The following is an 11854-nucleotide window of genomic DNA, read 5'->3' on the forward strand; positions in this document are numbered from 1 at the left end:
TTTAACTACTGTTTGTAACCTCAGAAGCCTTTTTGCATGATGTATTACTCCCCCAAGTGGGTCAAAGGAACCACCAATAGCCTCTTCCCAAGTTAAAGGGCTTATGTGATTCACATACCATTGGGCATCCGACAAGTCCCTTCTTTTTCGCCTAAAATTACGGAGGCGTTCTCATGGGAAGGACTCTAACACTCGGAATTGTGGGAAGAGTTGGGCGGGATAACAGATACCTGACCAGTTAACTGGTAATGTGGTATAGGCCTTTGTTCCACAGACCCAATGATGCCCTATCAAAGCCGGGAAGGGTCGGTTGCACCCCTTTGCCATATAGGTGTCTACAAAGGAGGAGTAATATCCCCCGAAGGGCACACGGTGATTCTCCTTACGGGGAGTGGTGTTATTTGCATGGCATTAAAGATTGTACTGATGTTACAATATGCTGGAGACAACTGCTCCTCCCCAGATTCAGCCCCGTCCCATTACACACCAAACACCAGTGACCTTTTTTCTCCTCCACACTTATCCGTTTAGATACATTTATTCCCACAATTATTCCCACTGCTTCCCAAGTGTCATTACTGTTCCATGTCTTGTTAAACGGGTGAGGCCTGGGGAATTAAGTGGGATTGCCAAGACAGGAACCAGCTTGTGAGTGGGATGGAATGTGGCTGCAGACCCAGCAATTAGAGATATTAAGGGTCTGAGCGATCCATACTTGCTGGTGGATAAAAGAATTGTCATTGTCATTGTGGATTCCCCAGATCTTAAGACACCAGTGGCCGAGGAACAGACCCCACCAGAGGCACATGTTGGAGGCAAGACCCTTTTGGTTCTGACAACCTCCACTGAGGGACCCGCAGTTACGGTTTTATGTCCACCAGGCAGCAGGCGCTAGGCTCACTACTGCTTCTTCTTGGGCCTTGCTTTTGGTCCTCATCTGCTTCAGGCAATCCTTACGCGAACGTAGGTTGTAAGGTATTGCAGGCTGTTCCTCTACGTCTTCTTCTGGAGTCAAAATTGACTCTGCATGGTCCTGAGGTGATGATTGGTCCGCTGGGGATGGTGCCTTCTTACACTGCGAAGCCTGTATCCATGCTGCGATGCCGGATAACTTAACAGCCATCTGGGCAGTGAGCAGCACCTGATGCAGGCCCTTCCACCGGGGTTCCATGGCGTGTTTTCGTTGGTGGTGTCGTACGTAGACCCAATCACCTGTCTCGAGAGTGTGGCAGGCATCCGAGGTGGGTTCCGTCGGCCAGGCGGCTCGAACCTGTGAATGGAAGTGACTTACAGCTTGCATTAGTCCCTTGCAGTACTGAAGGAGTGTACTGTGAGTCAAGTTCAAGTCTGAGACTGGAGTAATGGTAGCCATTGTTCACATAAACAATTTCAAAAGGACTTAATTTATGTCTTTGGGATGGTAGGGACAGTGCAGCAGGTGTGTGACATGTAACACACGATCCAGGTGCTGAACAAGTTGTTCAGTAAAACGTGTACCCCGGTCACTGGACAGAGTGGCAGGAGTTTCTTTGGCAGGCATAATATGATTTAACAAACATTTGGCAACAGACAGCGAATCAGCTTTGCAACAAGGAAAGACTTCAATCCAACCCGAAAATAAGCATACCATAACCCAAATAAATTCATATAGTTGACACACAGGCATTTGTACAAAATCAAGCTGCCAATGCAAGAACAGTGCTTGGGGCAGGCCCCAGAACCCTTGAGCTACCTTTACAGGTTTGCCAACATTGTAGCTTTGGCAAGTGGTACAGGCGGCACAGTGGTGAGCTGCAAAAGAGCTGAAATGGGGGGCCCACCATTCTGCCTTAGTTACAGCAGAGATCATACCCTCCTTTCCGACATGCGAAACGCCGTGTAGCAGGGCGGCCAGAGCTGGGTAGAGCGAAAAGGGGGCCACAAAGGCACCAATAAGGGGGCGCCAAAGGGAATCAGGGTGTAGAGAGCAACCCCGGGCGACCCAGGAGTCTTTTTCTGTTTCTGAGGCAGAGTCTTGGAGCAGGGTGACTTTAGAAAGGGACTGCGGTGGTACAGAAACAGAAAGGGAACCGAGAAACGCACCTGGGGAAGGTTCTATGGCAGCATTACCCTTAGCAACATCAGTATCTGCTGTGGAGTGACCAGGGCACTTAACAATAGCTAATGCAGATGGGAGTGCATACAGGAGAGCAGCAATGTAGGGGCCATTCTTGATAGGGGTACCAGCAGAGGTAAGGAAACCCCGAGCTTGCCAGAGGGTGCCAAAGTCATGTACAACCCCAAAAGCATATCGAGAATCAGTATAAATGCTGGCGGAGCGTCCCTCAGCCAGAAAGCAAGCGCGGGTTAGGGCAACTAGTTCAGCGACTTGTGCTGAGGTCACAGAAGGGAAAGGCGCAGCTCCTAGGGTTTCAGAGAGTGATACCACAGCGTATCCTGCGAGGAGACGACCTTGGCTATCTCTAAAGCAGGAACCGTCAGTGAATAACACAAGGTCGGAGTTAGAGAGAGGGACATCAGAAAGGTCGGGGCATGAGACGGTGACAGCAGAGACACTTGCAAGGCAGTCGTGGGGTTCACCGTCATTAGCCAGAGGAAGGAGAGTGGCAGGGTTCAACTGAGAACAGCACTTTATGGTGATATGCGAAGCCGAAAGCAGTAAAAGTGAGGCGGGCGGAGGAAAGGTGAGCTGTATTACATTGTAGCAGGAGAGTATCTATAGAGTGAGGGACCATGAGAGAAACAGGAGAGCGGAGGACAAGGGACTCAGACATTTCAATTAGGCGTGCCGCGGCAGCCACAGCACGCAGACAGGGGGGTAGACCTTGGGCAACAGGATCCAAGGTGGCAGAGAAATAAGCTACTGGACGATTTTTGCCACCATGCTCCTGAGTAAGAACCCCAAGTGCACAACCAGATTGCTCGTGGCAGAAAAGGGTAAAGGCTTACAGTAGTCAGGTAACCCTAAGGTGGGGGGGGGGGGGGCAGTGAGAAGCACTAAAGAGTCAGTTTCTGAGGCAGATAATGAAGGGGAACAGAGGAGTAGATCATTTACACATTGGACCAATGTGGACCCAGAGGGGAAGACCAGGTCAACAAGGTCTTTGGCTAATGCTTGGGAAAAGTAAGACGGGCTTTCTGTGTACCCCTTGGGAAGCATACTGCTGCTCCTTGTAAGAAAAGGCAAAAAGATACTGGAACTTAGGGTGAACCGGGACAGAAAAGAAAGCAGAACACAAATCAACAACAGTAAAATGAGTTGCATCTGGCAGGATAGAAGCCAGATTGGTTGCTGGGTTAGGGATTACAGGAAAGGTGGGTACAACAATGCAGTTAATAGCTTGAAGATCCTGAACAAACCGCCATGATTTACCATCAGCTTTTCGAACTGGGAGGATAGGAGTGTTACAGGGGCTGGAATAGGGGACAATAATGCCTTGTTCCCACAGGGTGGATATGACCGGAGCTGAAACCTCTAAATCCCAAAAACCCGGTGCCACAACCCCTTCTCCGACCTTATCCCCATTCTTGGTACCCTCCCCGTTCCCAGTACTGTCTGCCCTGCCCTGAATAATGCTGTATTTGCAGAGCTATCAACTTTTGTGAGGACTGCTTCTCTTTCCTTTTAGAGTGCAGTGGCAATGCTCTGCCACTGCTTGCAATTTGTCCATGGTCTTGGCCTCCCATCCAACACTTATTTGCTTTAACATACTGCTAATAGCAGATAAGAGGCTATTAACAAACGCATGCGCCAGGGCGCCCTGTCCATTTTTACCTGGTTGCTGTACCCCAAAAACCCCCCCAAAAAAACCAAACAAACAAAAAAAAACCATCAGTCAGTCTGTGTGATAGTTGCCCGGGTTTTTTTTTTTTTCTTTGTTGCTGTTTACGGGGTTATAAGTAGCTTACACAGTTGCAGGAGGTCTGCTTCAGAGGGTTCATAGGCATTGCACACTAGCAAAATTTCTCTGCAAATTTGGTAGGGTTTTCCTGGGGCTTTGGAAAACCTTTTAAAATCGAGTGGAGCTCCGTGTGGGCCAAGGGTTTATAGCTTCAAGTAGGACCGGTCTGAGTCTTCTTGGAGGACGGGGTAAAGGGAAGCGCTCGGTCTGGTGGTGGGAGAGGAGGTTTCCAATAAAGCTTTTTCTTATAATTAGAATTTTTAAGGGAGGCGAGCTTCGATTCAGTTCATTTAAGATTTGCCTCGTCCCACCACTGCATGAAGCAATCTACCTCTCCTCTAGCCAATTTAGTTTTTGGGAAGGCCAAGTTTGTCTTTTAAGACGTCCACTTGGTCTTTGTTCCAAGATCCTAACAGTGGCCACTGAGTTTTGGGATCCCCCCAGAGTCAATCTAGATCATTTTTCCAGAAATTTACAGGAGTCCGGACCCTTTCTAAAATATATAAACTGAGCCAGGGTCCCTTTAGGGAACTATCCCTGCTTAGACGTCTAGTTACCCATACAGGAGGACTTCATACACCAATCACACAAGGAGGAAATTCGGGTTCGTCAGAGCGGTGCCCAGTGCAACACACAAAAGAAGCCCACAGGCTACTGCCTCAATCGCCCTTGCGTTCACTCCAAGGATTTTATCCAAGGTGCGGTGCGGCTGCGATTGTGCAGATTCCAGTCACACAGACCGTGGGGACAGGAGCCCCTTGGTCGGCCAGTCCCTGGACAGGGATGGCTCCCAGACTCACTCACACCACAGGGAAGACGGATAGACACAGAGACAAGACAGTCCTCAGTCCGGACAAAATAATTACCTGACCAGAGTCCTGATGTTAGATCCCGGGATCCCTACCAGAACAGAGCAGGAACCAACAGGTTCGATGGCGTAGACTTCGCTGTGGTTGTGCACCTTTCCGTTCTGGTGGAGGACCGCTCGGGCCAAATGCCCAGGTGCCGGCTACCACGGTCATCCTGCAAAACAGTCAGGGATCACACAGCCTCAGCGAAGACGGTTGCCATCTCAGTGGGACCTCCAAATTGTCAAAGTCAGACAGGACTCACAGATTTGGCAGACTGCTCTGTTTATTTCAGCAAAGCTTTGCTAAAATGCATGGAGAAAATGTGAGTACCATACAAGGTTCAAACCCCTTGATTTTATACAGTCAAAAGGCCAAGTTAACAAGATCAAAGGATGTGGCAAAACTTCACATTATTAGTGTGGTTAAGTATCTTCATTTCAATATTAAGCACACAGCAATCTCCTGGCTATATCTCCCTGATTATCTGGAATTGTTGCCTGTCTAACACTTAATGTTCCTTTTCCTGTTAAACTCAGGCCCAAATTGGCTAGCACCTTGATCTGCATACCTACAATCAACATTAACATACTTTTCTTCTTTCTCTTAAAAAGACAAACAGAATTCCTTCAACTTATTCAGTTATTACAGCACAATTCATCTTTTTCTTACAGTATAATTCTTTCTACTTTCACAACTTTGACCACCAGGGTCTGAAGCCCCACAGACAGGGGCCACGGATGGGGAGGGGGAGAGGCAAAGGGGGCAGTTGTCTCGGGAGCTGATGATTTAAAAGGGTCCAGGCCTCTGGGTCACTGTATCGACTATTATGGCAGCCGCCACTGCCAGAGACCCGGGCAAATGAAATCAGTCCTAGAGCTCTGTCTGGTGCAAGGTGGGTGGCGCTAAGGCCTGATTGGCCCTCGCCTTGCCCCTCCTACCTTTAGCTTTGCCCCTTTGAGGGGGTCTAGAGCCTTGCCCCTTTGAGGGGGTCTTGAGCCGACCCCCTCCCATACATTACCCAGGGCCCGACAACGTCTGTCACCAGCCCCGTTGACATGAATGTGCCCCAAATCCCTCAGACCCAGTACAGTCCCCCCCTCCTTCCCCCCCGGATCCTTAATTCTTCTCTTGTCATCTGATTGCTTCAAGCATTGTTACAGGCTGGGGACCGACTGGCTAAGCAGCAGTTCAGCAGAAAAGGACCTGGGGATTCCAGTGGATGAGAAGCCGGAGATGAGTCAACAGTGTGCCCTTGTAGCCAAGAAGGCTAATGGCATATTAGGGGGCATTAGGAGGAGCATTGCCTGCAGATCCAAAGAAGTGATTATTCCCCTTTATTCGGCTCTGGTGAGGCCACATCTGGAGTATTGTGTCCAGTTCTGGGCCCCCAACTACAGGAAGGATGGGGACGCATTGGAGGGGGTCCAGGGGAGCTTGACCAAAATGATTCGGGGTATGGAGCACATGACCTATGAGGAGAAACTGGGGGATTTGGGTTTGTTTAGCCTGCAGAAGCAAAGAGTGAGGGGGGATTTGATAGCAGCCTTCAACTTCCTGAAGGGAGGTTCCAAAGAGGATGGAGAGAGGCTGTTCTCAGTAGTGAGGGATGGCAGAACACGGAACAGTGGTCTCAGGTTACAGCGGGGGAGGTCTAGGTTGGATATTAAGAAAAACTATTTCCCTAGGAGGGTGGGGAAGCGCTGGGCTGGGTTCCCTAGGGAGGTGGTGGAATCTCCATCCCTAGAGGTGTTTAAGTCTCGGTTTGACAAAGCCCTGGCTGGGATGATTGAGTTGGGATTGGTCCTGCCTTGGGCAGGGGGCTGGACTTGATGACTCCTGAGGTCTTTTCCAACTCTAGGATTCTATGATTCATCCGTGCGATGTCACTGGAGTCGCAGGGAGGTACATTGTGGGCGAAAGCCCCGATCTTGCTTCTGGTTTTGTACAGGCGGCCGTGAAAGTAACTTTACAGTTTCTCACAGGTACTGTCCTGTTGCAGCCCAGGTCTTTGCAGTTCTTGCTGGAGCTGCGCACCAGGGCACTTTCACCTCTGTGTTCAGGATTCAGAGTTATCTCTTTTCCCAAAGATCTTCCCTGGAGCTGTTCAGAGAGAGCTTGCTCCCTCTCGCCACAGTCTCTCTTAAGGCAACCATGTTCTTCAGAGCCTCTGGCCTGACGTGGAACGGGACGGGGGACACCACAGAAGAGGCCAAATTCGCCGGGGGAAACACTCCAAGGAAATGGATGCTAAAGAGGGTCCATTCGCCAAGACTCATGTGCAGGGCCTCTTTGATTTCAGTGTTGTCACTATAGACCAGCGCGCGCCCGTTGAGATTATGGTCCCTGAGCCTCTGTTTGTACAGCGGGACGTTTTCCTCCTTCAAGCCGATTGTGTCCATCTGGAAGAGAAGTGGGAGCACCCGTTAGTGCCGTGCATCTACTGAACAGGTCGCCAAACACGTTTTTAGGAAGGGTCCGCTATAGCTCCCGAGAGGAACCTGTCTGGGCTTGCTCAGATTCTAGCAAACAAGGCGGGCCGGCCGGCTGTGGGGCCAGGTATGGTACCCTGCACACCCCACTGCCGTGTGCTTGGATTCTGCTAGGGGCACCGCTGAGCAAGTTGGCACGGCAGGGGAAATAGCATGTTCTCTGCAGGCAAAAGCTAGCAATGCAGGGACCACTGGAGGGGTGTGTTGAAATGAAGAGGGAAGGTTTCCTGACCCTGCTTGTAGGCTGGAGGGAAGCATGCAGTCAGCCTGACGGGGGTGGAGTTGGGCCTCTCGACCTAAGGCTATATCTACACTGCGGGCCTTTGCAGGCAGAGAGTATGCTAATGAAGCACTCATTAGAAACTTCTTGGCACTCATTAGCATGCTCTCTGCAGGCAAAAGCTAGCAGTGTAGACATAGCCTCAGGGTTCTTGTGTGTTATTCTGGATAAGGGGTATTACGCTGCAGGCCTCCAGCAAGAGTATTTATGTTTTTGCCTCTCTTCTCTCTGGAGTGCATAACAGACAGCTACGGGTCTCCCAGTCTGAAAACCGACCCAAGTCACTTCAGAGCGTAAAGGATGAACCCGGGGAGAGCCAGCCAATGGCTTCGGGGTTGGAGGAAAGAGCTCCAAGGAACCGAGTTGTTCCAAGCAGAAATTTTTTGTGCAAACCAAGAGTCAGGAGCAGCAGAAAGTGGGGGAACTAGCGGAACCCGGACTGTGGCCTTGCCCCCTACATCACCCTTTCCCCCTCATCCTCACTCTGCCCATTCCCCCTCATGTGCCCCCCCTACTCCTGAGGCCTCAAACCCACACTGTGCCTTCCCCGAAAGCCCCCATCCCACACCGCCTGTTCCCCTCAACATCCTACCCCCACTAGTTCTCGCTCCTCTCCCTCCAGTTATGCACCAGTTATGTGGGACAGTTTTCTCCCAGCTCTGGGGCCCGTAGTCAGGGCTGTCCCTAGGCCCATGGGAAATATGTAGCTGCATAGGGCACCGGAATATTTGGGCACCAAATTTTTGAGTTCCCCAATGCAGCAGCCATGTGTTCTTGTATGTCTGAGGATATGCCTCTGCCGGTTCGTCTCTGGGGACGCTGTGTCCTGTCTGCTGCAGGGCTTTTCCCTTCGCCCTCCCCCACGTGCTCCTCTCAGCTGGCAGTATAATCCACACACCTAGTGTGTGTGGTTCACTGTCCCTTCGTGTGGCAATTGGACCTCTTACAGCCAGAGACAAGAACAAGGGAGCTCTACATCCTAAGCTGGGAGCCAGCTGCCTTCATGGCTCCAGCTGTCGAGGCCTCTAGGGGTGTGTCTAAACTACATGGCTCCATCGATGGAGCCATGTAGATGAGGCTGATCGGCAGAGGGAAATGAAGCCGCGATTTAAATAATCGCAGCTTCATTTAAATTTAAATGGCTGCCGCGCTCTGCCGACCAGCTGATGATCAGCTGTTTGTCGGCAGATCGGGGCAGTGTGGACGCTCCCGTCGACATGAAAGCCCTTTGTCGACCTCCCCCTGATGCCTCGTGGGATGAGGTTTACCGGGGAGGTCGACAAAGGGCTTTCACGTCGACGGGGAAGCGTCCAGACTGCCCCGATCTGCCGACAAACAGCTGATCATCAGCTGGTCGGCAGAGCGCGGCAGCCATTTAAATTTAAATGAAGCCACGATTATTTAAATCGCAGCTTCATTTCCCTCTGCCAATCAGCCTCATCTACATGGCTCCGTCGACGGAGCCATGTAGTTTAGACACACTCCTAGAGGGCCTAGGTTCAAATCTGCTACGGGGTTCAAATCATCAGCAGCAGCAAGCTAGCAAGCAGAGAGGATCTGCAACTCTGCTCTAGTTCCTGAGCCCTGCTTGGGGTAGGGAGGTAGTAGGAACGACCAGACCTCCAGCAGAAGCTGCATGAGGGGAAAAGGCCCAGGCAATCCTGCAGAAGGGCCCTCAATTATTCAGGGCCCCACGATTTGCAAAGATGGCTCTGCCTGTAGCCATCATCTGTGGGCAGCTGCTGTCACATGAATGACATGCTTCTTGCGATGAAGAGGCATGGACTTTCTATCGACAGCTGGCCCTGCTCGAAGGAAGGAAACCCAAGGGTGACCCACCTCTCGGCAGACATCCTCCACCGTCATACCCAGCAGAGTGCAGGCGCTGAGCTTGTCGAATTTCTTTGTCCGTTTCAGTCTGTGGCTGCCACGTTGCAGCTCCATCTGTCTTTTCAGGGATGGGTCCAAATTGACCGTGAAGGGGAGGTAGAAGAGGGCCTCCTCCACCCGAAACCTGCCGCACAGGAAAGTGTGGAACAGCTCGGGATCCTGGTCCAGTTCCAGCAGCTTTTCCATCTGGCCTTTCAGCATGTCCAGCTCTTCCATGTACTTCTCGTAGACCTCCCACAGAGACATGTCGGGGCGGAGCGGGCTTCCATGGCAGCTGCCCATTCGACTCCTCTGCTCCTCATCCTCCATGCACTGCAAGAGCCAGCTCAGACGGCACGGCCACTGGTTGGCAAGGAGCACCCATTCCACCACCTTCTTCGGACACACTTCATCCTTGGGGATGTTACTCGCCAGCAGCCTGATGGTGATGGTGACGGTGTTCACGATGCGCCGCATCTGCACCACGTTGTCTGTCATGAATTCCTTCAAGGCGTCATCCAGGAGGTAGTCGAAAGCATCTTGAATGAGGTCTTTGGCTCGGATACCTTTCCCGCAGCTGCCGGTTCCCAGCGCTGGGGTTCCAACCATGAGAGGTATCTGGCTGTCCTCTGCAACTGGATTCTGGGCATCGTGGTTGGCCGAATGGTAGCGAGAGATGTTGAGGAAGTCAGAGCTGGCTTCCATCTTGCCATCCTGCCGGAAGCCGACCTCTGCCTCTAGCTGCTCCTTGCGCGCGATGATATTCCTGATCAGCCTCCGCTTGGTGTCGCAGTCCATCCGAGGGACAGAGAAGGGCAGGGTGACGATGCGGTTTAAGAACTCGTAGCCGTTGTTGGCCATACCTCTCATATACTTGGAGCTTTCCACGCAGTCGACAATGATGCTGGAGTCAACAGCCAGGATGGAGATGAAAGGGGCGTCATCGTCTGAGAGGAGAATGTTCATGGCATCAAGGACGCCCACCACCTTGTCAGGGCTGCATGTATCCAAGTGGGTGATCTCCAGCACCACCCGCAGCTTCCGCCGCTGGAAGATCTCCATGTACTGCAGGAACCCAGGGTATGTCTACACTAGAAAGTTAGTTCGAACTAACGGACGTTAGTTCGAACTAACTTTCCTAGGCGCTACACTAGCGGGTCGTTAGTTCGAAGCGCTTAGTTCGAACTAGGTAAACCTCATTTTACGAGGACTAACGCCTAGTTCGAACTAGCTAGTTCGAACTAAGGGCTGTGTAGCCCTTTAGTTCGAACTAGTGGGAGGCTAAGGCTTCCCAGGTTTCCCTGGTGGCCACTCTGGCCAACACCAGGGAAACTCTATTGCCCCCCTCCCGGCCCCGGAGCCCTTAAAGGGCCACGGGCTGGCTACTCACTTTGTGCCAGTTGCAAGGCTGCAAGCACCCGTGCCTGCACAGCCTGCACCTGCCACAGGATGAGCCAGCCATCCGAGGGTTCCCAGCCCTCCACTGCTCCCCACGACCAGCCTGGCGGCTCCCGGGAGCCTGCCCGGGGGCGCAAAAGGCGGGCGCCCGCCTGGTCAAGTGCGGAGATCGTGGACCTCATCGAGGTTTGGGGGGAAGCCTCCAATGTCCACGATCTCCGCACTAGCCACCGGAACGCGGCCGTCTATGGACGCATGGCTGCCAGTCTGGCCGCCAGGGGCCACCAGCGCAGCCGGGAGCAGGTGCGCTGCAAAATTAAGGACTTGCGGCAGTCCTACTCCCGGGCCTGCCTGCCAGGGGCTGACCCGGAGGCCTGCCCCCACTTCCATGCCCTGGACCGCATCCTGGGGCCTCATGCCGTCCCTGCCCCCCGGGACGTGATTGACCCCGGGGCAGAGGGACCGCTCCTGGACACCGAGGAGGAGGAAGAGGGCTCTGAGAGCCAGGAGCCTGCAGCCAGCCTTCCCAGGACCCGGGACCCCCGAGGCACCCCACAGAGCCGCTCGCCTGCATCATCAGAGGCCGGGGAGGCGTCCACCTGTGAGTACCCTCGTGTTCCCATTATGTGTACGGGGGGCTGGGGCGAGAGGGAGCCCCGGGACCGTGCGCCTGGGCCTTGCCCACCACGGAGCAGCAGCTGGGGATCCTGCAGGGGCCCTGGCCTTGCAGAGGGGAGCTGGGTTTCACACACCTGGGCCCCTGGGGTCATTGACCGCTGGTCTTCTTGCACCACAGCTGCAGCACCGGGGCCTGCAGGGCGCACCACACCGCCTGCAGCAGCCACCCGCGCCCGGGCAAGCAGGTCAGCCAGGAACCAGGAGGACTACCAGAGGTGGCATCTCCGGTTCCTGGACCGACAGCTCCGTCTCCAGGACCACTGGGTCCAGGAGGACCTCAGGCTGCGCCAGAGGAGTCTGGAGGCCCTGGAGGAGCAGGGCCGTGCCCTGCGAGGCCACCTCCAGAGCCTGCTGGACCGCTTCCCGTTTCCTCCTCCCCCTGCTCCC

Source organism: Pelodiscus sinensis, unplaced genomic scaffold (assembly GCF_049634645.1).
Source record: "Pelodiscus sinensis isolate JC-2024 unplaced genomic scaffold, ASM4963464v1 ctg50, whole genome shotgun sequence".
NCBI classification, from domain to species: Eukaryota; Metazoa; Chordata; order Testudines; family Trionychidae; genus Pelodiscus; species Pelodiscus sinensis.